General features: G+C 44.7%; 1 long non-coding RNA gene across 5 annotated transcripts in view; it reads right to left on the reverse strand.

The window, feature by feature from the left end:
* LOC105470239 (uncharacterized) overlaps positions 1–5,438 on the reverse strand; it is a 51,685-nt gene extending 46,247 nt beyond the window's left edge. For 4 of the 5 annotated variants that reach the window (XR_011620294.1, XR_011620296.1, XR_011620293.1 and 1 more), the window contains exon 1: positions 1,473–5,438. This is a non-coding gene — a long non-coding RNA (uncharacterized lncRNA). The remainder of the gene's footprint in view (positions 1–1,472) is intronic. The other variant, XR_011620295.1, reaches the window with a different exon arrangement.
* Positions 5,439–27,889: the final 22,451 nt, after the last annotated feature.

Below are 27,889 nucleotides of genomic sequence, written 5' to 3' on the forward strand. Positions count from 1 at the left end.
TTGCCAGTGTTTCGTAGGTGGCCAGCGAGGGGACCGGGGTTAGAACCCAGGCAGTCTTCCTGGCCCCAAGCTCTCATCTCCCCACTGCACTGTCCCTAGTCGTGCACTTCAACATGGGGCTGGGTTCAAAATAATTGCACCATTTTGCCACCTCTTGTTTTCTGGTAATCCCAAATGCTAGGAAATTCCAGTGCCAAGAGCCAAGAGTTCAAAGTAGCAAAGGAAGCATCCCAAGAAAAGGGCCTTGTAGTTCCAACTGTACCAGCATAGGTCACCCAGCACTGGCAGTGGGCAAACACCTACACAGAATGTTGTCACTGAGAAAAAATGGCATGCAGAGCTGGCTGAAACTGAGAGTGCAGGAGGCCACCGCTTCCCCTCTGCTGTAATGTCACCCCAGGGGTGCAGGGGCCACCACAATGGGTTCCACTGAATGTAAACATAGGACACTTGGCAGTCTGATGCTAAATGTGCTGCTACCTGGCCAAGGCCAAGAACAAGCTCAGGGGACCAAAAGGACAATTATTCCTCTGTCAAGCTCCTACACATCCATTTTAGTCAGGATAGGGCATGTTATGCTGTGGTAATTAACCACTCTGAAACAGCATTGGCTTAATATAGTTAAGGTGTATACTCCCTCATCCAAAGTCCACTGCAGGTTCAGGCAACTCTCCTTGCAAGGATTCAGCTGTCAGCTCTTGATCTTGGGACTTCAGAGGGATTGCCACAGTGGGAAGGTAGGACTGGAGGACCTGGCACTGGCAACTAAAAGCTTCAGCCTGGAACTGACATCCATCATTTCCCCTCACATCCCATTGGCCAGAACTGGTGCCAGGGTCTCAGCTGCCAAGCGGGGAGGTACTGGCTGTGGTCAGTACTAGAAGTTTCTACCACAGCTCTGAAACCTGATCATTTTGAAGAGAAAGGTGAAGGGTAAAGTTTGGCATATTTTTCTTTTCTTTTTCCTGAGAGATAATGTAAGTTCACAAGTCTTAGGTGCACAGGTTGATGAATTTTCACAGAGTATGCACTCCAAGCAGGATGCAGCTCAAGATATGCAGCACTCACAGCTCCCCACACAGTATCCTGGTGCCCAAGCAACTACTTCCAAACTTCTCTTCTGACCTCCAACACTGTAGATCAGTCTTGCCTGGATTTTGTATTTTATATAATGGAACCCTTAGTTATATACTCTATTGTATCTTTTCATTCAATACTTTGAGATTTATCCATGTTGCTGCAAGTATTAGCAGTTTGTTTTTGTTGTTGTTGCTGTGCAGTATACCACTGCATTCTTAAAACACCACCATTTAATTAATATTTCCACTGTTTAAAGACATTTGTTAGGAGATTAAAATAAATAAGTGAAGTTGCTACAGGCGATCTTGACCATGATCAGGAACCTAGCACTCGGTTCCCTTGGGTATACACAGGAGTAGAGCCGCCGGTTCCTATGGCCGGTGTTTGCTTACCTCGATTAGATGTTTCCATGTGGTTGGTCCAATCCACTCTCCCATCAGCAGGGAATGAGATTCCAGTTGGTTTTTCCACATTCTCATCAGCACTGGCGTTGCTGTTTCAGTCATCCAGTGGCTGTGATATGGAATCGAAGGTCACTGATTTGCAGTTCCCTGATGCTAAGTACCCTTTCGCTTGTGGATTGACTATCTGGATCTCTCCTTTTGTGAAATATCTTTTCAAGTCTTTTGTCAATTTTTAACTGAGTTATCTATATTTTTCTCGTTGTAGGGGTTCTTCATATTTTCTGGTCCTGAGTCGTTTATTGAACAAAAGGCAACTTTTTTTGTGAGTCATCTTTTTACTCTTAATGGTGTCTTTTGAAGTTCATTTTAATAAAGTTCAATGTTTTCCTATTTCTTTTCCGTTTAGTATTTGACAGTATTTTGATATTATTATCAAAATATACACAGCCAGGTCTCTTCGTGCGTTATCCTCCGCTCAGGGGGCTCTCAAGGGGACTAGATGCAGAGAAGGGGAGGGGAGCAAACTTGAACCCCGAGTTCCCTGATTAATAAATAGGGACCGGCGGGAATCCTTACCACAGCAGGGGGCGAGGCATTGGAAGCCTGGGAAGGGAGACTAGACTCCCCTGCCTGGAGGCCCAGGCAGCAAGTAGGGAATGGAAGCAGAGGCGTGGGTCATGAATGCTGCCCCCCGTGAAGCCCATGGTCCCGCCCTCCAGAGTCAAGGGCTGACCAAGTCTCACCCTCAAGTCAAGCAAGTCAAGCAAGTAGACCACTCCCGGTGCAGGCGTATCCTGGAAGGTCCCTGAAGAGTCCTCTGTTGTCCTTCCCTTCTGGTGACCGCACCTGCGTCCACAAGAGGAGTGGCTGCCCCTCAGGGGAGGGGACAGCGGCGCCCAGTGTCCCTCCTAGCCTCCGCGCGGCTGCTCTCCGTGTCCTTCCCTTCTGTGCCTGGCTGGAATCACCAACATGGACGGCCCGTCTGCCTCCTCCGTTTCAGACTGCAACAGGACTTTGCCCCAAAGTGCCGGGAAACGGCAGTTCCACTACCAACAGGTCTGCACCCAAGAGAAACGTGTGTGCACGTTCACCAAAACCACAAGAGAACGCTCACAGCAACCTTATCCCTTCTAGCCCCAGACGAGTGCCCATCAACAAAAGAAGGGGTAAAGCGGGGCTCACCCTCGCAGTGACCTGGACACGGCAGCGAGAGCGCACTGCGTGGATGACACACAGTGCCGCGTGGAAGACACCAAGCTCGGGGAGCGGGCGGTGTGATCCCCTCGCTCCAAAGCGGCGCAAGGGCCCCAGGCGCCAGGCCCTGCGGGGCCTGGGCAGCGCGCAATGCGCGGTCTCACCACTTGGGGACTGCAGCTCCGGCGAGTCCAGTAAAGCTCAGTAACCTGTAGCTCGCCGGGCACGTCAGGGCGCGCACTACACGCCAAAAAGTTAAAAGAGGTCTGCGCCAGGGAGGCGCGCGGGCGGGAGACCTCGACTCTCAAAGCGCCTCCTCTAAGCCCTCCGCCGTGTCTGCTGGGGCTGGGGCGGAATCCTCGCATCCCCGCCGGGGCTCCTTCCCGGCCGCGGGGCTACGAGCCGAGGGGCCGCTTCCGTGGAGACGGCTCTTTTGAGCTCGGACAAAGCACTCTGGCTGCGGCGAAGGGCCCTGGCCGCCGGGCGGCGCCTTCCGAGGGCGCAGGGCGGACTTGGAGGCCGCAGAGGGCGCGGGGAGGCCTGGGAGGCGAGAGGCCGGGCCTCCACGTTGCCGTTCGCTGCGGGACAAGCTCCCTGTCCTGTCCCTTCCTGGGGGCGCCCCTGCAGTGAGAAGCAGAGCTGGCGGCGGGGCCCAGCCCCTCCCAAGGGCGACTCCCCTCCCCCCACAGGGGGCCGGGGCCTGAAGCCGTCACAGCGGTGTTCGCTGCTTCCTATTCAGGCTGGGCTGGCCCGAGGCTCGGCGTGGTCTCGCTCTCTTCTCAATTAATTCCTTTTAGGGGGACAGGCAATACATTTACATGGTTCAAACACAAAAATGATGAAAAAGTTTGCTTTGAAATACTTGCTTTCCCCCAGCCCTGTCGATCCTGTTCTTTTGTGTCCCCTAAAGGCACCTTCTGCTCTTTGCCTATCACAGGCTTACGCCAAAAGCCAGCAGAAGAATGCAGCAGGGCCACTCCCTCTTGGGTTTGTCGTGCGAAGGCAATGAGGTGTTTCTCATGCACAGCTGTCAACACCGTGAGAACATGTGCCGCTCCGCATCTTCCCAGGAGCCTCGATGCCTTCCGCATGGGCATTTCTTCCATTGCAAGCAGTCTGGTTGACTGGAGCAAGACTTGGAGAGGATGTGGGTAGCTCTCAGAATCAAAGAAAAATTGAAAAATCAAACCGTAAGAGCCAGTGTGCAGACAGTCCCCTCTCAGGAACTGAGGGACACTCCTCAGGGAGCCGTGGCAGCAGCACAACAGGTCAGCTGTTTCCGTCTTGGCATGACTCCACTAAGACTCAGCGTCCTGGGGGAACCAGAGTCTGATTGGCTTGGCCCGTGTCCCAGCTCCTAGCCCAGGAAATGCCTCAATTGATTGTCACACCAGGACTGCATGCAACATAGACTTGTGCCCTAGAGCCAAATCAGCGAGTGCCATCAGAAGGACCGGGCATGGGTCCACCACACCTGGCTAATTTTTTTGCATTTTTAGTAGAGACGGGGTTTCACTGTGTTAGCCAGGATGGTCTCGATCTACTGACCTCGTGATCTGCCCGCCTTGGTCTCCCAAAGTGCTGGGATTACGGTGTGATGGTTTTAAAAGCAGTAATAGATACCCAGAGAGCTTCTGCTTAGAAGGCACACATCACTTCCCTGCTCAGAATCCAGCTCTGAACTCCCAATTTATTGGTCAAGAAGTGATGTCCACAGGGCAGAAAAATATGGGCGTTCCTCAAAGAGGTAGCAAGTATTTAGGAATAACAGTAAGAGAATAAAGTGGCTGGATATGAAATAAACACAGTGATAAATTGCATTTATATATACTTGCAATAACCTTGTACAAAATAAAGTGAACAAAGATCTATTTTACAATCACGATAACAACAAAATATCTAGAAAAAACATTAATGCCTTGGATACATATAGTTCCTAGGACAGTCCCCTAGGGAGGCTGTGAGAAGTTTTGTAATGAGCTCATTAGCAGAGATTGCATATTGGGAAATTTCCAGCAAAGTTGCAAATTGGCATACTGCTTCTGCCAAATGACTAAAAATGTTGTTTTGAACTGCTAAAACTTTCCTGTGTATGTGCTGAGGTTGGGATAAAATGGCAAAGTAGGATGGCTGGTCTGATTGGACTCCAGTGGAAACATTCTCTCAAGTATGTGCTGAAGCAAAAAGCATGAGATCAGCTGCAGGTGAACAAGTTGTCAGGCTTCTGCCTCAGCTTCCATGAAAGCAGTTAGTAGAGGCAGCCCTGCTGACCTCTGAGCTTTGCATGCCCTGGGTGTCCAGCATAGATCTGGGTATGATCTCCAGGAGCACCTTCAGGGCTGCAAGCTTCCATTATAAGCTTAGCGAGTGTCTCTGACCATCACTTCCTCTGGAAGTGTTTTCTTTAATAAACCATTGCATTCATGAGTGAAATTGAATAAACATCCCAGGATTCTCAATCTTTGGGAAAAAGCTCAATCTACAGTCACAAATTGTCTCACTAGAGAAAATGCCACTGTACGCAGTACACATACGCGATTACATACTGCTTCTAATGGTTACTGACTCTTATGAACCTTGTCCCCAAGCCCCAAGTTGAGAAAAGCTTGTGTTTTAGAGGTTTGAATGACAAGGGGAGGGAAAGGATGGGGAGATGACACAATCCCTCCCCAAGATGAACCCTTCCCACAGGTGTGTCCATCTCCCAGGTGCACCCTTTCCCCAGGTGCACCCGCTTCCCAGTGTACCTTTCTCCCAGGTATACCCTTCCCCCAGGTATACCCACTCCCCAGGTGCACCCTTCCCCTAGACACACCCTTCCCCTAGGCACCCCCTTCCCCTAGGCACCCCCTTCCCCTCGGTGTACCCTTTCTAGGTGCGCCTTTCCCACAGGTACACCCTTTCCCCAGGTGCACCCACATCCCAGGAACACCCTTTCTCTGAGTGCACCCACTCCCCAGGTACACCCTCTTCCCAGGTGCCCCCACTCCTCAGGTACACCCTTCCATCAGGTCCACGGTCTCCCCAGGTGTACCCATCCCCCAAGTGCACCATTTTCCCAGGTACACCCACTCCTTAGGTGCACCCTTCCCCCAGATGTATCCTCTCCTCAGGTACACCCATTTCCCAGGTGCGCCCTCTCCCCGGATGTACCCTCTCCCGAAGTTCACCCAATCCCCAGGTGAACCTTTCCCCAGGTGTGCCCACTTGCCAGGTGTACTCTTCCCCCAGGTGCTCCCTCTCCCCAGGTGCACCCTTTCCTGAGGTACACCCACTCGCCGGCACACCCTTCCCCCAGATACACTTTTCATCTAGGTGCGCCCTTCCCACCAGATGCTCCTCCCCTTGGTGTGCTCTTCCCCTGGATGTACTTGACTCCCTTTCCTTCAGTAGGGTTCTACTCAGTGATCACTCTGTCATAAAGCCTCCCTCACCACTCTGTTTAAAATGCAACCTTCAGTCCTATGTGGTGTTTTTGTTTGTTTGTTTGTTTGTTTGAAATTTTGTTCTTTGCTATATCTCAGTGTCTGGGACAGTGTCCAACACATCCTAGGTGCTCAGTACACATTTATCAAGAGAATGAATGGACTGAACACATCCATCTCCCTTCCCCGACTCTGAACTTCTGGAGCACAGGGACTCTGCCTTTTACATCCAGGCCAATAGATAGCAAGTGCTTGTTTAAATGTTGGTTGAACTCAGTGGCCCACCCATTACAGCATGAAGACACCAATAATTTCTGAAACTTCAGTGAAAAACCCTTATAGAAAAAACTCTCCCAGGTGTACGCCCTCTGCACCAATTGCAAAGCTCTCAACCTCATGAATAAGCATTTCTTTAGAAGGTGACCGATATGGTTTGGATTTGTGTCCCTGCCCAAATCTCACCTCAAATTGTAATCCCCAATGTTGGAGGAAAGGCCTGGTGGGGGGTGATTGGATCATGTGGGCAGATCCCCCTTGTTGCTCTTGGTATAGTGAGTTCTCCATGATATCTGGTTGTTTAAAAGTGTGTGGCACCTCCCGCCTCTCTTTCCTCTTCCTCCTTCTCTGGCCATGTAAGATGTGCCTGCTTTCCCTTTGCCTTCCACCACGATTGAAAGTTTCCTGAGGCCTTCCCACCTATGCTTCCTGTGGAACCATGAGCCAATTAAAATCTCTTTTCTTATAAGGTACGCAGTCTCAGGTAGTTTTTTTATACAATGCGAGAACAGACTAATACAGTGACCTCACTGGGATTTATGCAATCTTATCAGAAATGAAATTTCACAAGTCCACAGTGTCAGTGCCATGGGGAACCTAAGAATCCCAGAAGTCAAGGGCAGCTCTTTGCCAGTCCTGAACCCTCAGCACAGGGAATCAGTGTTGTAACTGTACTCACTGGAGCAACCCTACAAATGGATAGACGGCCACGTGTGAATCTAAGCAGACCTGGACTTGGCAGGGAGGACCCAGGCAGCCCAGGGACACAGTGCCCGTGTTCATGTTTCCTGTAGAACTTTGCAAGCATGATACCCATCTCCAGCATGAGCCATTAGGGCCCTAGCCTGGACCTGAAATGAGAGCCTGCAACCCCTGTGTCTCCCTCTTTCCCTTCCTCAGCCTACACCCTACACCCCTGCTTCCTTAGCCAGCAGGACCTGCTAGGGAGGCTGTCCCAGCCCCACCTGGCCTGACCTTTGGGGCCTGAGAGGGTAAGTCCAGGCTAGGTGTATGTGTGTGGAGGTGGGGTAGACAGCAGCCCACTACCTTAGGAGCAGGTTCCCTGTACACAGACCCCTGCTCCCTGAAGGTGGCAGAGGAATATCCAAGGGTGTGTATGTGTTTGCGTATTCACTTGCTCACTAAGCCCTGCCTTCTGCAGACACCCTGGCGATGCTGGGTGTACAAGGATGAGACAATAGACCTCCCCTTCTGCACCTGAAGAGGGCCTGCTGCATGCATCCAACAAGAGTGGAAATACTAAACACATTAATAAGTGCTTCCAAATAATACACTTGCACAGCTATTGCCCAGTGAGTAATTTCTGATATGGCCTTGGAGCGTGTGTGAGGACAGATGAAGATTTATTCCTGTGCCAGTCCCTTTCTCTGCATTTTCCCTTTCTTCCCAACCCTCCAATCTCCCAGTATGGATGTAGTAAACTATTGATAAATTTTACAATCTATTATACATTAGTAGTCTATTAAGACTATGTACTACACTGCAAACGCAATAGTAGCGTATGGTGGGTTTTTTTCCTAGTCCAACTTAGTGTTTTGCTTAGAGTTAGTGATTACCTCATTTTAAAATTTGATTCATTTTGGTGCACTGATCTTTATTTATTTTTTCAAAACGCTGCATTAGATCTGTCAAGTACATGGCCATATCCTTTATAAGGTGCCTCATCCTCATCCTGCAGGCTCAACCCCACTGTGCCCCAGCACCTCTGCCCTGCTGCACAGGGACTCTGGCTGCCCAGGCTGCAGGCATCCTGAGACTGACTATTGCCCATGTCCTGTACCAGTTCCCTGCCAGCTCCCGCACCCAGATCTTGATGTTCCTTTTTTTTTTTTCTGATTGTGTACTCCAGTGGCTTCTAAGAAAGAGTTTTGAGGAAGGGGGCATATTTTCAGTCCTTCTTTAACAAGTGCTCCTGTTTCATTGTCTCATGTTTCATCGGCAATAAAATATTTAAAAGTGGGTTCCCATCTTCCTTTCGAGGGCAGCACCTCCTTTTTCTGAGATGCCATTGTTATTTGCATCACAGTTTCCTCGTCCAAGAGCTGTGTGGATGTGGTTGTCAGCATCTCTCCTTTCTCTTTCTCGTGAATGTGTGCTTCCCAACTCATCCTTAGTGGGCATGAGGCCAGCGTTTGCCATGTGGGTGTCCTAGCCCTTCAAGTCTAAAATGGAATGGGCTGAACTTCCCACCTGCTGTGGTGGAGTCCAGGGCCGTAGCTAAGAAGGCACAACACTGTGATTGTCTGAGAATATCTGTGATTGTCTGAGAATGTCTCAGCTCAGTGGTCAGTCTATTCACTACATATCTAATAAATGAAAAAAAGTTTCATACAGTAACTGGAACTCAACTAGAATGTTTGAGACTTCACTTAGTGTTCAATGTTGGGTTGATTCATGGGTTGATTTTCCAAACCTTTTGTCTTTTATGGGTTGATTTTCTAAACCTTTTATCTTTTATGTTATTTTCCATTTATTCACCATTTTGATCTAGTTTTTGGAATGTGTTTCTAACTTTATATTTCAAACCTATTGAATGTCATTATTTCACTTATCTAATTATCTTCCTAGAATCTTTCTTGTTTTCAAATTATTTTTTTTTTTGAAACCAAAGGAGTTACATAAAATGCTACAAGACTAAATTTTGAACTGAAAGGTTCAATATCAATTTCTTTTTGTTTTTGTTTTTAGAAACAGAATCTCACTCTGTCACCCAGGTTCAAACTCCTGGGCTCAAGCCATACTCTTGCCTCAGCCTCCTAAGCAGCTAGGACTATAGGTGCATGCCACCATGCTTGGCTAATATACTTTTAAAAAATCTGTAGAGACTGTGTTGCCCAGGCTGGTCTTGAACCCCTGGCTTCAAGTGAGTCTCCCACCTTGGCCTCCCAAAGTGTTAGGATTACAGTCGTGATGCTTGAATAGTAACAAGAGTTTTGCAGGATAGTAACAGGCCTTCAGTTCTGTACACAAACAGCAGTAACAGCAATTGACTCAGGGAAGTCCAAAGAGGGTGGTGGGTTGTTAACTTTTTCTCTACTCATTTCTGGGTTGTTCCGTGTTGTATGCCGAGCACATATTCATTTTGTAGTTAATTTTAACCTTATAATAATTTCTGTTTACAGATCTTACATGTTGAGTTTAATGGGTCTTGGCAGTTTCACAACCTGTATAGTCACCATCTCAAACAAGCTAGAGGACATTTCATCGTGCCAAGAAATCTCCTAGGGTTGCTTTCCAGTCAACCCCACCCTCAAATGACTGTGCTGCCTTTTATTATCACACATTAGTTTTGGTGGGATCTCAAACATCCTACAGAAAAGTCATACAGCATGTACTATTTTGAGTCTGGCTTCTGTCACTTAACATAATATTGCTGCATGTTTTCCTTCCTTTTTATTAATAAATAATACTCTACTATATAAAACTATTAATTTTTTGATTCATTCTCCTATTGGTGGGCATTTGAGTTGTGTTCAGGTCTTGACTATGGTGAATAGGCTGCTGTGAAAATTCTACAAGTCTTTGTGTGGATGTATATCTTCATTTCTCTTGGGTAAAATACCCAGAAGTGGAATGGCTGGGTCAAAGAGTACATAGTTAATTTTTAGTAACATAATTTGAAAAATAAAGCAAAAACCTACAGCAATTACGAAGGGTGGTGGCCAGCCCAGGAATAAGCAAACACCAACTGCAGAGAATAGAGAATATAAGAATGTGTGCGCTCCCCATCTTCAGCCTCAAGCGGGCCCTCGTGGCCACAGCCACCTCAGGACCCCTCCTTAGAACTCTTCAGTAACATTTGTAGGGGTCATTGATTTGGATCAGGCTCCTCTCCTGCACCCAGCAGACCAAGCCAATACGGAGTTGCTCATGCTAAATGTCACTAATTTCCTTAAGAGTATACTGAGGCAACAAATAGCTGAGTTTTGGTTAGTTAAGGCTTGAGCTTTATGTCATAGTAGGCAGCCAGCCGACCCAGTGATACAAAACACTGAGCTGTAGCCAGTTTAGTTGTTCTTTTTGCTCTATGTTGGTTTTCTGTTCATAAATGCTGCCTGACCATGTGGCAGGCAGGAGTTCTCTGAACCTGTTCTAGTTCTAAGGGCTGCCCAGCTTGCAAGTTTTTTTCCCCTTAAATAAACCTGATAAATTTAAGCTTGCCTGAGGTTTTTCCTTTTTAACAGATCGGTGAATGTGAAGGAACTCGAAGAGGAACATAGTGACCCCCAGGAGCAGGGGGTGGCCAAGCCAAGGCACACACCAGGGCCCATTGTGCCCACTGATCCCCTGGAACTGGGGATGGTGGGTTGAGCCCTCTCAGATTCTGAGCTCCACTCATTCGGGTTCTGAGCTCTCTGAGCTTATTTGAGAAATTCGATCCACACTGGGTTCAGAAATCTTGAAACTGGACTGATCCTATAGAGGTTTCAGATGTCTGGCTGGGCCAAAACAGAAACTGAACTGGGTGTGGTAGGTAGGGTTCCTAGGAGATAGGGAATCAGGGGTTCACTGGGATCCAAGGAGTTTAGAACTCCCCCATCTGGGACTCTCTAGTCAATTTCTTGTATATGAACTATGGACACAGAACAAGGGCTTTTCTGGAGAAATGGGTGAACCTTACCCAAAATAATTTAGAGTTACAGCAGCCACAGTGGGGAAGTTTGTTTGCTTGTTTGATGAGACAGAGTTTTACTTCTGTTACTCAGACTGGAGTGCAGTGGAACCATCTTGGCTCACGGCAACCTCTGCCTCCTGGGCTCGAGGGATTCTCCTGCCTTAGCCTCCCAAGTAGCTGAGATTACAGGTGCACACCACCACCCTCAGTTAATTTTTGTATATTTTGTAGAGATGGGGTTTCTCCCTATTGCCCAGGCTTGTCTTGAACTCCTGGTCTCAAGTGATCCATCCCCCTCGGCCTCCCAAAGTGCATGGATTACAGGGATGAGCCACCGTGCCTGGTTGAGAAGTTTTAATTTGGATAAAATTGTTTATTTGCAGGGAAAAATTAGGAATAGAAAGATAAAACATCCCACAAGAACAATGGAATGCATTTTAATTGGTATGCAGAAACATGTAAAAGATTAAACAAAGAGTGTCTGCCTTAAAAGTTTCTTCCTAAGAGACAAATAAAAAGCTTAATCAGCAAACTGAGGACCAGAGGAAGGAGGACTGCATGCTCATTGAATTAACTCTGACTGCTCCTTGCTGTCTTTGCCATTACTTCAATACCCCGAGTTCACTGATCGTTTTGCTCAAGTACCTTTCCATCTTGAGGCAAATGAAAAGGAAAGGTTGGACAACTGTCTTACAAAGTAAGACCCTCTGAACACCTAGGCCTGCCTGCTGTAACCACTTTTACTCCATGTTCTGAAGCTGAACTTAGAGCCTTCATAAGATACTTTCCTAATGCAAGAGAAAATCCTCAAACATTTACCTAGGAATTTAGAATTCCCATAGGAGCTTATGATCCAGGAACTTCTGACTTTATTAATTTATTCACTTGATTTTTGAACCTGGTAAAGCTCAAAAGAGTATAAAAGCAGTAGAATAGAGAGAACCCGAGGGGATATTAAAGACCCTAAAAAACCTTACTGCTACAACTAGCTGGAAGAACACTGAAAACCTTTTAAATTCAGTTCCTAAGTCTTCTGCACAAAAAAAGGATCCATCTGTCAGGCTTGCAGGTGAAAAAAGGACAGACCCATTTCATATTACAGAGCTGGTTTAGAAACACTATTTGCGAAACATTCTGCACTCAAAATACAACAAGGAGAATTTCCTGTAGGGACTAAAATGGCATTAACTGCTCTATTTATAAACAAATGTTGTCCTGAATTTAGCAGTTGCATTAAGAAGCATGAATTTGTATGGGGAATGACAGATATGGTTGAATTGGTGGCTTTAGCTGAGCATTTTCAAAGGACTCTAAGAAAAAGCACAGAAAGCTAATAAGCTTATGTCTCTTCATTTGCAACAATTACAGCGGCCAAAGCCAAAGGGACCACCTTGTCCTTGTTTTAAACTACAGTCTAAAGAACCTAGAGTAAGAAACCCTTCACCCCAAGGTGTCTGCCTACATTGCAAACAGCCGGGGCGCTGGGAAAGAGGCTGTCCAGTCATCCCAGTCCACCAAGGAGCCTCCTCCTTTCAGTGGGGATGGTCTGCCCACTAGAGGGAGCCCAGGAGATCACAATCAGCCTGGCCGCAGGAGGGACCTTCCGGCTAGCTGTTGCCTGTGATGCCTTTTGATAAACAATGAGAAACAGAGGCTAAGACAAGCAGAGAACCTGTACCATGCTGGTGAATATTGGGGCTGGTTTATCTTTCACAAACCCCACTTTAATAAGCTGTTAAAGCAAACAGCTTGAGAAGGACTCTGTACTTCTATGGTTGAGTCCTTGTAGATGAATTGCAACCTAACTTAATAGGTGGACAAGATTGAAAATCTAACTTAGGAGTATGCACCTGTAACAATCGCTGAGTCCCGGCCAATCCCAGCAGCCATACTTCAACCACTCATACACCACTCAGTGTTCAAACTGTGTTCAAATGAGGCAAACGCCGAGCTATAACCAATCCAGCTGTTCTTTACCTCAATTCTGATTTCTGCTTATCATTGCCCCCCCACTTTTTTGTCTATAAATTTGTTCTGACCACGAGGCACCCTGGAGTCTCTTTGAATCTGTTGTGATTCTGAGAGCTGCCCAATTTGTGAATCGTTCATTGCTCAATTAAAGTTTTTGAAATTTAATTCGGCTGAAGTTTTTCTTTTAACAGATAGTGTCAGAAGTGGGATCCAAAGTACAGCTTCTAATGACCCCCAGGAGTACTGAGTGAACAAGCAAGGTACCTGCAGGACTTATTTGTGTCCATTGATCTCTCAGAGTGGCTGGGGATCATGGGTAAGTTCTCTCTCAGATTTCAAAGCTCCATGGATTTGTGTTTTGAGCTCTCAGTTTCTTTGAACAAATCTCTAATCCAAACTGGGTTTGGAAGTCACAACAGAAACTGGACTGGGTCCAGGAATGGATTTGATCTGGGAATTAACTGGATCCAGTTAGAGGACTCTTACATCTGACTGGGTCAGAAAGGAACTGGTCATAAATGGTAATATTGTAGGGGGTGTAAAATTTGGCTTTTAAAAATTTGCAGGGATTTTTGTGTTCAATCTTTTGTTTCATTTTTCTTGTGTGTTTAGGTGGGAAAGAAATCATTGGCTAAGTTAATCAAGGAAAGCTGACAGTAAAGCCAATATTTTAGGTAAAAATGGGATCCTTAATTTCTAGAAAACCAGATTCCTTCCGGCTTATACATTAGGCCTGGGCAGCAGCAAAGTCTTACAGAAATGGCAAAATGTTACTAAAGATAACTTACAGTGGTACATTCCAAATAAACAACAGATGCACTAGAGTGCATTAATTTTTTTTCTTTTGTGTTGCAGCAGGCCCCTGAAACAAACAAACAAACAAACAAAAACTGGATTAGGTCTCCATCTTGTTTTATGTCCCTGGTAGCTTGGCCTTGTAACTATGTGGCGGTACTTTCTCTTGGTCTCTGCCTTCCAGGGAACAGGAATTTTAGGGTTCATGTCACACTAAAGTCTAAAAATTATCTTGAGTAGTTGAAAGACTTTGCAAGTTCAAAATTAACTACTCTAGACTCCTTCTGGGAAGGGCAATGGAGACTGCCCAGTGTTGTAGCTCAGCAGCTAAGTTTTGTCCTTTCACATTGGTGGCCTGGGCTTGATTCCAAGCTTAGAGAATGAGTACTTTCTGGTTAATACCTGTGTGACTTTTACCACTTCCTGATGTTCTTCCCCTCCATGAACAACCTGTAGCTTCCCTTCTTAAATCTTCCTTTCTCTGAGTTACCTTTAAAAATTCCAGATTTTGTAAAAACTGCTTACCACCTCTTTGAAAATACCTAGTACACTTGTGGTTAAGTCATATCCTTAGTTGAGCTTTGTTGGTTTCATCTGTAAGATTACCTTTGGTAAAGTTCAAAAGTCAGAAATATCAGCCATTTGGCCTGGCTAAAGTCAGGTAATAAGAAATTTAAAAGGAGTTTTTAGAAAGAGCACTATGGTTAAAAGTCAGCTTAATTAAAAGCAGATATTCAAGCTCTAACAGCCTTGGACTCTTTGGAAAAAGTAGGAGGCGCCAGAGACCCCATTTTGGAAAAAAACCCTGTTTTCTTCATGGAACCCCAGGCATTGGAAATGGATAGATCCCTCTCAAAATCTAAGGCTCTGTTCTTTATACCAGATCAAGGATCTGATATAAAAATGAGACCCTTAATTTTTGAAGGTCAGTTTTGCCTTCCAGATGTGACTGCTTATTATATTAGGCCCCAGAAACTGCATGCTTTCCTGGCCCTGTTCTTCCAAGGACTCCACCCTAAACCCAGTAATCCAATTAAGAGATGTATAAACTACTGGGTCTTCTTCTGTCCTGCCTGTATAGTTATATATGTGTTGGCTTCATAATGTTTATATAAGAGAGCTCTAATTAATTGGCCTAAAGAAAAATATGTGCTTAAATCAAATATTTTTGTCAGGAAAGTAAAATCTGTAATGTCTTAGTTTATATAACTTTAGTAATCTTTGGGAAATAAAAACGGCTCTAAAGATTATTGGCAAAATAAAGACATTTGGTCTAATATAAGCAGGTCAGATATTAGGTTTGCTAAATGCTTTAAGGTTATAACCTGCTTTGACTTTTGGAAATTGTTCAACTTACCTACCTTGGAGACCTTAGATTCTAGATAAGGCCTGGGGACATGTGGAATTAGTCATGCGTCTTGGCTATGAAAATAAGGTTATAAAGAAAAGAGATTTTATATAGGAAAGGATCTTGTAGGGTAAATTCTTGTCTTAAAATAAAATAACTGGTTGTTTAAAAAGAGGGATGTTTAGGACAAGTCAGAAAGTCCAAGCATGTTGTAGATGGTCTGTGTATGTTGTGAAAGGATTCATGAAAGGAAATTTATGCACCAAAAGTAAAAGTTGCTAAGAGTTACCATTATAACATGTAATTGAAAATACTAAAAAAATAGTTTTACATGCAAGGTGTGCGAGGAGAGTGAAACGTGTTTTTGGTAAAAGATTATAAGAAGGGATGGAAATGTAAATTTTTGCCTAGTTTAGAGGGCTAAAGGGTTGTTTCAAATTAGATAAGAAGAAGCTAAGGGTCTGAACAAGTTGTGGAAGATTTGTAAAAATTAACCTGATAAAAAAAATTGTGTGTGTGAACATATTGACTAAATTTAAAGGGGTACTATTCAGTTTTTCCATAAATTGAACATCGAAAAAAAAGCATAGATGGTTTCCTTAAAGCACTGATCTGCTCTTTTACAAAAATTGTAAAGGGTGATAAAAGGTTTGTAAGAATCTCATCTCATGGTTAAACTGATTAAGCATAATATCAAATGTTTTAAACCTTTAACATATTTGATAGGCTTCCCAAAATCAAATTTCAGCTTCAAAATAGTCTTTTCTGACCTTAACTTTGGGATGCTACAGAGGGCCCCTGAAGTATCCAAAAGAGAGGTAAACAGGATTATTTGACATGTTATTACATGGGAAACATTGTCAAAAAAATAATATTTAACCTTCTTCAGATTATATTTTAGTGAATGATATTAATATATGTTCTAAAATTGTATGGGATTTCTAAAATTCTAATATGTCTTAGTATATACTATCAATCATAATTATGGTTATTATGTTAAGTTACTGTAGACCACAGAAATAACCAAATTACCATTTATATTATGTCTTTATGACTATTTAAAGTCATTTCCACAGTTAATTGCTTAATGCTGATGCAGTTTTTTAAAACTTCACAAGCATGTAAAATCCTAGAATATGGTGTCTTCTAGGAGACTCATGAAAGGATGAAATGGACCCTAAAAAGCACTCTGGAATGCAGGTTTCTAATAACTTTAGAATCATGTCATTTGAATTGGGTAAGAATTCCTGGAACTTTAATGAAAAGACTGACTAGGTTATAAAACTGCTAACCTAAGTAGAACAAAAATTAATTAAATACCAAGAAAATATTTTGCCAGATTTTCACAGTAAATCAGCTAATACCGAAATTTTTTAGTTATACAGTTTGAATGAAATGCATGGTCTACGTCAAATTGCCTATTATGACCCATCAGTTATCAGTGCTATGCACCAAATTTGGAAAAACAACTGCTATTCAAGAGGACATAAGTCTCATGTTAATTAAGCATGAACTCATGGAGAACCAGGATGGCTGCCTTGTCCTTCCAGAATCCAGCTGAAAAAAATATGGGACCACGAGGACACTGTAAGCTATGAATGACATGCTGAAACCAGAAACCCAAAATTATGGTAACTGAAAGTGGTGCTAAGGCCCTAAGTTTTGGTTACACTCTAACTTAAGTGAGAACCCAGTCAAAAGGGAAGATTTTTTTAAAACAAAATTATAGGAGGCCATTGTTTTGGACTGAGCTCATGCACTAGACCCCAACAGACCAAACCAAAAATGGAGTTGGTTATGCTAAATATGACATAATCAAGCTAAGACTTTAAGGAAGCACATAGATCCTAGACCAGAATAGACCAGGTCTTGTTTTTCTCTTAAAACAGTATGTTCCAGCATAAGGAGGCACCCTCTACTCAATCCTTGTTCCTACCTTTGCAAAACCTACTGTTCTACTGTTTCTCAGTGGGTTTTAAGACAAAATAAGTACATTTACAATGGTGATAGTAACATCAATGACTAAAGTTTTGGTCAATCTCTCAAAATTGAGAAAATGACCAAAAGGGGGAATTATTAAAGCAAACTAAATATGGCCTGAGAAGGGCTCCATACTTCTATATCTGAGTCCTTGTGGATGAACTGCAACCTAAGTCAATAGGTAGACAAGATTGAAAACCTAATTTAGAAGTATGCACTTGTAACAGTCGCTGAGTCCTGGCCAATCCCAGGAGCCATACTTCAACCACTCACATACTGCTGAGCATTCAAATTGTGTTCAAATAAGGCAAACCCCAACCTGTAGCCAATTCAGCTGTTCTGTACCTCACCTCCAATTCCTGTACATCACTTCCCTTTCTTGTCTATACATTTGTTCTGACCCTGAGGCATCTCCAAAGTCTCTTCAAATCTGCTGTGATTCTGGGGGCTTCCCGATTTACGAATCATTCATCACTCAATTAAACTCCTTTAAATTTAATTCAGCTGACGGTTTTCTTTTAACAAGCTGACAAATCCCTGAAAGTGGAAAGGTCATTTCTGTGGTGGGGGTTTTGAATCAGACACAACAGTACCCATGTCTGAACCCATCCAGTTGATGCTGGGGCCATTTTCAGAAAAGTGAACCTTTTTCCTATGTGACACTATTCTAGTAACTTGCTAGGGCAAGACTTATCTGCTAAGCTAAAGAGGCATATGAAGTTTCCTGCAGAGCAGGAGTTAGAGTTTCCTGACCCCCTGAACGAGATCTGTTGTGCTCTCCACAGGCAGAAACTGACAAGATCAAAACTCAGGCCTGCAATATCTCTGATCTCTCTAAAATATCTGAATGTTTATGGGCTTCTTCCTCTACTGATATAGGAAGGGTTAAAACTATGGTAACTATAATAAAGTCTAAATAGATCATTCTAAACCTTTAGCTAAATTATCCTAATATTTACTGAGGCCTGGACAATTCAAGGACTCTCATCAATTGCAGAAGATTTCATTAAACAAGGACTTATTCTGTGTATCAGTCCTTGTAATACTCCAATCCTACCAGTTAAAAAAATCAAGGGACAAGGATGGACAACGAGGGAAATTTGTTCAAGATTTATGAGCACTTAATAAAATCGTGATACCAAAGTTTCCTGTGATTCCAAACTCTAACACTTGATTGTTCAATGTGCACATTGATTCAGAATGGCTGACAGTCATAGGTCCCTGTCCAGCTTTCTTTAGCATTCTAGCTGAGAAAGAGAGTCAGTATTTGTTTGCTTTTCACTTGGAAAAATCAAAGTATACCTGGACTGTAATGCCACAGAGGTTTCCTGAAGCTCCTTCTTATTTTTCCCAGGCATTACACCAGGACTGAATAACTCTGCAATTTCCTTGAAATTCTCCCCTCATTCGGCACGTAGATTATCTCTTGCTTTGCTCTCCCAGTAAAGTGTGGTCTGAAATGGACTCACTTTACCTCTTACAGCAACTTGCACATAAAGGTCACAAAGTTTTGATGGAAAGCCTTCAGTTTTCAAGGGGGAAAGTTTCACTTTTTAAGGCATGACCTGACTGTGGAAAGGGTTTCCAAGAGAATAAAAACCACTCAAGGTTTTCCCTGGCCTACAGCTAAAAGACAGTGAAGAGGTTTTCTGGGACTTGCAGGATACTGCAGATCCTGGGTTCCAAGCTTTTCCTTAACCACCTCACCACTGTATGAGCTCACTAAGAATGCAGTACCAGAGCCTGCATCATGAGAGGGCAGTCAGGAGCAGGCTTCTCACCGGCAGAAACCGGCCTTACCGCAGCCCCAACCTTAGTACTTCCAAATTACACTAAACCTTTCGCCTTGTCCATTCACGAACATGGCAATCAGGCATGGGGGAAAACAATAGGCCCACGGCACATTATAGCTGGCAGTCAGCCCCCGCAGCTGAGGCACATCCTCACCACTAAAAGCAGTAGCCACAGCTGCCATACTGGTAGAGTTTTAACCTGAGTTAGTCTTAAGGAATGAACTTTTATGCAAGCCCTGCATGTTGTGGAAAGTTTATTAAATTCTAGTCAAATTCAGCATTTTTCAGCAAGTAGACTATCATCTTATGAAATCCTTTTGCTTCCCAATCTCCATCTAAGATGTTGCACTCTGCTACCTCTGGCTGACTACAGTGTGAGTGTGGTATCTGAATCAGTAGTCTTGCGTGCTGCTTTATGAAGCACTCCATTAGCTTATCCCAAGGAGACATTTGTTTGTTGATGAGCCTTAGGCTGAAAACTCAGAAGGAAAATGGCAGGTGGGGTATGCTGTTACCACTCAAAATTAATAGGAAAGGAAATTCTTCCCCAATTTAAATCAGCCTAACCTGCAGAGCTTTTTGCTTTTACCTGAGATTGTCACGTAGTTAAAGATAAATCAGTAAATATTTTTAGAAAGCAGATATACTTTAGAACTACTTCATAATTTCAGCATGTTATGGAAACAAAGGGAGCTTCTCACTTCCAGTGGGATCCCCATCAAAAATGAACTCCAAGTAGATGAACTCCTTTCTGCCATCCTGTTTCCATCACAAACTGCCATTATTAAAATCAAAACACCTACTTATAAAACTGCACCTGAGTATCAAGGGAATGCCCCGGCAGATGTTCATGCTAAGTCAGCCAGTACTGAAATTGTTAGGATGTGTAATTTCAATAAACTCCATAAGATTCATCAAAGTCAGCTCCCCTATGATGACTTACTTAATAAACAGTGCAGTGCACCAATTTGTAAAAACGAAATTGGTATCTGAAAGGACGTAAATTCAATGTGAAGTATAGACTCATGGAGGCCCTGGATAGCCACTTGGTCCTCTCTGAGTCCTTGAAGCTTCCATCGTTAAGGGCTCTGCACTCCATAGCTCATTACGCTGATCCAAATTATGAAAAATATTGGTAGGGTGATTGTTCTAAAATTGCTAAAAGGGTTTATAGCCAATGTTTGATTTGTCAAACCCATAATCCTGTGAAGACAATGAAAGCTTCAGGTGATGTATTTCTAACACATGATGAACCATTTGAATATTTACAGAGGTACTTCATTCAGCTTCCATCCTTGACAGGATATCAGCATGTTATTGTAATAGTTTGCATGTTCTCTGGTCAGATAGAAGCTTTCCCATGTAAGAAAACTGATGCTAGGACAGTTGCTAATATGTTATTAGAATTGTGTTTCCTTTCTGGGGTGTCCCTGGAGAGGAATCTCCTGCAACAGAGGAACCTATGTTACTGTTCAAACTCTAAAGCAGTTAAACAAGGTATTGCAAACACAATAACACTACCATTGTCCCCATCACCCTCAACCTTCTAGAAAGATTGAAAAAACAAATGGCATTTTAACTGAAATTGACAACTGAATCAATTTGATTGCCTTGGCTTTGCGGGGAATCAGATCCACTCCCATCGGAAAACGTAGACTGGGCCTTTATGTAATATTTATTGGAAGCCTGTGCCCTTAATAATAGAACCTCATGTATCTCCCACTCTCCTCAATTCTGATATAACTAAATACTGTAAGGCTTTCATGTATTATGCCAAAGTATATTTTCACCAGATAAAAGAAACTTTCCATGATCCACCAACTGAGAACAATCAAGTCCCTCACAGTTTAGAACCTGAAGACAAGATCCTCTGGAAATGACATCAAAGAAAGATTGCCCTGGAACCCTGTTGGTAGGCACCATAGCAAGTTCTTATCACTACCCACACTGCAGCCAAGCTTCCGGGCCTTGAACCTTGGCTGGGTCCACAACTCACAACTCGAAGGGCCTCTCAAGATTCCTGGAACTGCACACCTGTTGTAGAATTTAAGGTAAAGCTGGCCATGGGGAAATTTTCCTGGAAGCAGATGACATATTAGATATGAACAGTTTTCCCAATACATGGGAACTAAACTCTTCTCTTAGTGAGATGCTTTCCCTGTTGAGCTTTCCTTGTTTATGCCTACTTTGTTTATGCCTACTTTTTTACTTGGAAGGATAATGCTGTAGTTAGAACTTCACAATAAATACAAAATGTTGGATCTTTTCTGCTAAACCCAGAACTTTACATCATCTGAGGGATCCATTAGTTCACTTAGTGATTAACTTTAGCAACATCCCTAATGCAACTGCCTATTTAAATTGTATTTGTGGTCCCTTTTATAGAGCTGGACTTCTGGCCCACTTGCTCTGACTCCTGCTTTGATTTGGCCCAGTCATGGGATGCGAGATGGCTTATTAGCTGAGCAAGGAGGAGTCAGTGCTGATGCTTTTTGTTGCATATGAATAAATACATCAGGTATTGTAGAGATTCAGTCACAAGAAAACAACAAACAGGCTATTTGGTTAAAATGGGTGCACTCTTCATTTGGTTTATTGTTTGATCTATTCGATTTTAGTTGATTTGTTTCATGAGGACCCTGGGTAAGGGGCATACTTTAAACTCTTGGTATCAAGCTCCCAATAGTCATAATAGTAGTCTTCCTGGTGCATTGTATTCTTTCAAAAATTTTTAAATGTTTGCATGCAGCTGTCTGTTAAACATTAAATGGTACCTTTTTATTGGAATGACAAAAATCCTCAAAAGTATGATCATGAGGACACTGTAACCTAGGAATAAATGACATGTTGAGACCGAATATCTAAAATGACGGTAACTGGGAGTAGCACTGATGCCCTAAGTTTTATTCACATTCTTACCTAGGTGAGATCCTGACCAAAAGCAAGGGATTGTTAAATAAAATTCGCAGGAGGCTACTGATTTGGAGAAGGCTCCTGTACTGGGCCCAGCAGACCAAGCCAATATGGAGTAATTCATGCTAAACGTAACTAATTAACTTAGGAGCACAGTGGTCTCTCAGTATCTGCAGGGCATTGGTTCCAGGACCACCTGTGGATACCAAAACCGGTGCATACTGAAGTTCCACAATTGCCTCTGTGAAACCCATGAATACAAAAAGTTGGCCCTCTGCATATGCAGGTTTCACATCCCACAAATGCTGTATTTTTTATTTGTATTTGGTTGTAGATGCAGAAGCTGCCAATATGGAGGGCCGACTGTATTTATTTTAAAAATCCCACGTATGTGGACCCGCACAGGTCCAACCTGTGTTGTCCAAGGATCAAATGTATACTCATGTCACTCTGAGTTTCAGTTAGTAACAGGCAGCCGGCTGCTTCAAGTGAGATACAATGCTGAGTTGCAACCAATTAAGTTGCTCTTTTTGCCCCACTTCCACTTTCTGTCCATAAATGCAGCCTGACCGTGTAGCAGCCAGGAGCTCTTCGAACCTGTTCTGGTTCTGAGGGCTGCCCAATTCACAAATCTATTTTTTTTCTCAAATAAACTCTGACAAGTTTAAACTTGCTTAAGGTTTTTGCTTTATGACAGAGCCGTCGTCACCCAAACCTCTCGTTCAGACTCCCCACCTCCACCTTCTGTTCTCGGTCTGCTCTTTTAGTCTCCGGTCAACCGCTCCAGCACGACCCACTCTTTGGTCTTAAAGGGCCCTTGATAGCTTCTCTCAGTTCACTAGCATTTTCCTTGTCCAGCTCAGAATCTGCAGTCCATGACCGCCCTTTGATTTTCAGTGAAACCATCTGGGTAAACTCAGAGATGGGTTTCCTTTTCCTCCGTGCCTGCTTCTTGAGTAGTCTGATGCATCTGGGGTCTCAAATGTGCAGTTTGGTCCCACTGTAAACTGAGGTGAGCCTTCAATACAGCCCAGGGTCCTTCCACCGCTCTCCCATTCCCCAACCCCACAAGGACTGCTCGAGCTTCCCTCTCCTGCACCCCACCTCAGGAGATGACCTTACCCCACTCTTTAGAGAGAGAAGGAAAGCCACCAGTGGGGGATCTTGTACCAACATGAACCATGGGTAAAGAAAACCCACCGTCCAGCTAGCCACCCACCCATCCATCCTGCCACCCTCCCTTCCTTCCTTCTGGTTATGATGCCATTCAAGCCACCTTGGAATCTGCTTTTGGACATCTTCCCTTCCCCCCCTTTTCAGGAACCACAGACACTACTGATTCTCCCCTTTCTTGTATATTCAACTTTTCCTTCTCAGCTGAGTCTTTCTCAATAGCTTTACACACTCTTAAGTCTCTCTCGTTACAGCCTTTCCCCCATCCCACCATGACTTTCTCTTGTTACCCTCCCCTTCCCAGCCAAACACTTCGCAGCATGTGCTCCAGGAATGGCAGCAGTGTCTCCTTGATCCCCGCTCCTCCTAAAGAGCCCAGGGTGCCCGTTCCTGGATGGTTCCAACTTGAGAGCTCCACAGTGACTTCACCCTCCCAGCGTCCGTGCAGCCTCAGGTGGTGGCGGGTTGTGCCACTGCTGATCTCCAGCTGCCTCGCCACTTCTTTTTACCCTGCAGCATTTCCAGCACTCTTGCAGCTACTTCACGTGGAGCTCCCTCCACTGAGCAACGTGACGTGGGCTCTCCGCTGACTAGACAGCGCCACTCATCTGCGAGTCCCTCTGGTCCACTCCCCACCCTTCATGGGGCCTGGTGCTTGGAGTCTGACCTGGAAGGGCAGCAGCCCCAGGCCTCTCTGCATCTGACTTGCAGAGACTTAGCCATTGGAGGGTCCTGGCAGGACATGAGGGGAGGGAAGGAGCCAGGTCTTCCCTGCTCCCAGTTATGATCACAGTTGCCATGTCTCCCAAGCAGCCCCTACACTCTGCACTCCTCTGGGTTCCATGAAGTGCTCCACACCCCAAACCCTCAGGCTCAGGGGTCAGGGTCAGGGTCAGGGTCAGGGTCAGGGTCAGGGCTGTGCTGTCCCTGGCTCTGGGCCATGGCACCATCCTGCACTCCCCAACCAGTGCCACGTTCTGCTCACTTGTCTTGCACGTGCCAGGCTCTGGCCTGCGCTGGATCCTGGGTGGGTGATTTCCTTACACTCAGAGGCCAGCCCAGGCCCAGGGCCATCAGGGACAGAGCTTCCAACAAGGCCCAGTTGCTCCTTTCAGCTTTCTGATGCTACACAAACTTTTCCAACTCATTTATCATGATGGCTGGTGGAAACTGATTTTTTTGTTATTATTTTTAATTGTGGTAAAATAAACATAACCCAAAATTTACCATTTTAACTATTCTTCAGTGCACAGTGCTATGTTTTTAAGAGCATTCACACTGTTGTGCAACCATCATTGCCATCCATCTCCAGAACTTTTTCAACTGAAACTCTGTCCCCATTAAACATGAACTCCCCATTCTCCCCTCCCCATGGCCCCTGGCACCCCCCATTCCACTTTCTGTCTCTATGAACATGACTACTTTAGGGGCCTCATAGGAACAGAACCGTTTGTCCTATTGTGGCTGGGTTAATTCAGTTAGAGTAATGTACTCAAGATTCTTCCACGTCGTAGTGTGTGTCAGAATTTTCTTCCTTTCTAAGGCTGAATAATATTCCAGGATATTGATTTTTTAAAGGTGTTTTTACTTTGCAAAACAAAAAAATGAGAATCTAATATCAGTTACTGGAATGCTGTTGAAATTGCCCTGGCCTATGAAATCAGAACATCTTGTTACCACTGGACAACAGAGTGAAACCCACAGTCTGCGCCCCATGTTGTGGCCTCGTGACCCCTGACTTTGCCAGCTCCTCTCCTGCAGCTATAATGCTTTCTCCTGGTTCCTCAAAAACAACCCACGTCCCCACCTCCATGCACCCATGCATCATTCTTACATTCTCTTCAACTGGAGTGTCTTTCTCATTTTTTGCTGGTTAAATTCATCACAGTCTCACTAGGCCTTATCTCCCAGGTGGAGCTTGAAGTACCCAGACCTCATTTCTTCCTGTCTCCTCTCTGTGATGGTTCACATCCCCTCCCACCTTTGATATCTGCTGTCTGTGCATTCATTTCCCCCGTACGGGTGCAAGCACCTGGAGTAGAGACACTGTCCCTGCCTCCTCTTTTCTCATTTATTCCTCTGCAGTGAGTTTCTGGGGGCCATGTGTCAGCCCGGTGCTGTCGAGGCATGCGAGTGCAAACACACAACACCCCCAGGTTAGATTTGGTGTGGGGCTGGAGAGGACCCGGCAGGAGCAGGGCTGTAAGCTCTGTGGCCCAGAAGCATTTCATCTGTGTCTGCAGGTCCTCAGGTGGGCTCTGGTGCGTAGCACAGAGCTGTATTAAGGCTCATCCCTACTTTCACCTCTATAAGAAGAATTGCACGCTGGCCCTTTAAAGGGGAAATATGGAGAAAACTATTTTGAATTCTAGGTTCCCTTTGGGGAGAGGTTCTAAGGGGTGGGGATCAGGTGACATCATGAGTAACTCACAGGGCAGGGTAGAAGTATCTGAACGAGGCATCCCAGGAGATAAAGAGAAACACTGGCTCCAAATTAAAAAAAAAAAAACCAAAAAACAAAAACAAGCCCAGGTCACTTGGCCTGCCCGCTTTGATTTCCCACAGGTTATGACCTTCAAGTTAATGTTTCCTTTGCAGCGTACACACAGTCCCGGTTACTGATTCCCCAAAAACAAGCTGAATCATCATTATACAACAAAAAGAGAACCCATGTCTATCCCATCCCCCATTCACACAGCCCTGAGCCAGGCTCGCCTTCTAACCTGCCTCTGGTTTGGAGCAGTAGCCCCCATTGTTCTACCCAGACCTGGGCTGTGTACGTGCACACTGCTTTCCCTGGTAGGACTTAGCCACCAGGGCCCTGCGGAAAGCCTGGGCAGAGGCTCTCTCTGCAGGGCTTGTCCAGCCACTCTCACTGCAGGTGCCTCTCCTGCATCAGGGCCTGTGTAGGGCTGTGGGATACACAGATGAAACAGGCCCTGTCCCTGCCCTCAGAGGTGTTGCAGTTGCGAAAGAGACAGACACACATATAAACAGTCGCATTACAGTGTGGTCTGTGCTGTGAGTGAGGGAATTCCCAAGGAGAAGGCTGGGATCAGGCTTCCCAAAGGAGATGATGCACAAGCCCATCCCTGGGGAACAGGCAGGGCTCAGCTGGTGGCTTCAAGAAGCAGGGCATTCCCGGCACAGTGAACTGAACTGGCAAAAGAGGGTTTCAGTGGGACTTGTTCAGAGAGTGTCATATAGTGTTGGGACAGGGACAAGCTGGCTTCTGCCACTCTCTGACCTCAACCCTCAGCTTCTCTATCTTGTCTATGAAAGGATGGATTCGGAAATCACACAGTTACTTCCACCATCTTTCATTTGTTAAAAGGAAGTCACTACGTTCAGCCTACACTCAAAGGCAGAGGAATTATGTGCTACTCCTTGAATGGAAGAGCATCAAAGAGTTTTAAAATGACCACAGTCCACCTAATGGCCACAAATTATTTACATCCTTCCACATGCAAAATACATTTGCCCTCCAAACATCCCCTCAAATCCTCATCCCATTGTAGAATCAGCTCAATGTCCAGAATCTCTGCATCTAAATCAGGCTTCGATGTGGGTGAAGCACCTTGGATATTATTCCCTCAAGTGTAGCTCCTTGAGTAGGGTTGTTCTCAATCTGCAGACTTGGGAATTCCAGAGACAAATTAACTGTGCCTCCCCCGCTGCACCGACCTGACATAAACTGGTGGGACAGGCATAGGATAACCACTATAGACATGCCTGCTCCAAAGGGGACAAGGATGGGAGGCATGCAGGAGTCACTAGTCCATGGCAATTCTAAAATCTTCCTGGGCAGTTCCTTCAAGTTCCTTGAATAGTGCTTAGTCTGACTCTGGCCCCAAAGTGATTCTCCATGGTCTTGGCTCCACCCTTTGGGTTTTTTGTTCTGTTCTGCAAGTCATCCCTTCTTTTCCATGAAATGCAGCCCAGGTTCATATCTGTGTAGTTTCTCAGCTTGCTTCCTCCCAGAATTTGGAGGAATCTACAGGTCTGTTTTCATTTTATATTGTCTCTGACCCTTTCAGTCTAAGTCTACACTGTTTTGCTAACATAATTCTTTTAAAAATGTTACATGTCTCCTGTAGATCTCACTGAGGTTCATGCCTTTAGACAACTGTCAAACCCACACATCTCTTTGAGAAAAGCCTGTCTCTCCCTTGGGCTTCTGCTGAGACTGCTGTCAAGGATGACCGTAAGCTTCTTAGAAATCCCACTATTTTAACAAAATATTCTGAGGTGTCCATTTGATCTCTTTGAAGATTTTACAAAAGATCTCATGGCCATACCCTTGGCTTCATCTTTAGGCCATCTTCCTGGCTCCGGGCTGCATTTGCTCTTTGCCTGGAAGCCATTTGTTAGTTTTAGCATCAGATGACATCTGGAGAAGCTGGATATTTTCACAACCCAAGTTCTGGTTCCTTTTTATTTAACAATCCTTCTTTTGACTTATATTCCTTCTCTCACATTTTAGTATAAGCAACAAGAAGAAGCCAGGAGGAGGCACCTTCAACAATCTTCTTAACCAGATCCCCTAGTTCATCTGGTACATTTTCTACTTTTCACATGATTTCAGAAAACTTCTTGCTTAAATTTCCCTCCTCTCCTGCTCCATACCTCTAAGAGTATGGATTCTTCTCTGATTTACTAATACATCTTTTTGGGGTGTCCAACCTCCAAGCCATTGATTCAGTGGTTCCTGTCACCCATCTGCCTTCTCTATTTTAGCTCCCAAGCTCAGAACACACCACTTTCCCGTTGCAGGCCCCTGACGCTCAGTCAGTTATCCTACAGATTGCATGGTGCACCTTCCACACATAGCGCATGCATTCGGCCCTGGGGACTTCCCAGGATAATAAGCTAGTCTTTGCCATCCTTGTCCAGAGACATGT

Source organism: Macaca nemestrina, chromosome 2 (assembly GCF_043159975.1).
Source record: "Macaca nemestrina isolate mMacNem1 chromosome 2, mMacNem.hap1, whole genome shotgun sequence".
Classification (NCBI taxonomy): domain Eukaryota; kingdom Metazoa; phylum Chordata; class Mammalia; order Primates; family Cercopithecidae; genus Macaca; species Macaca nemestrina.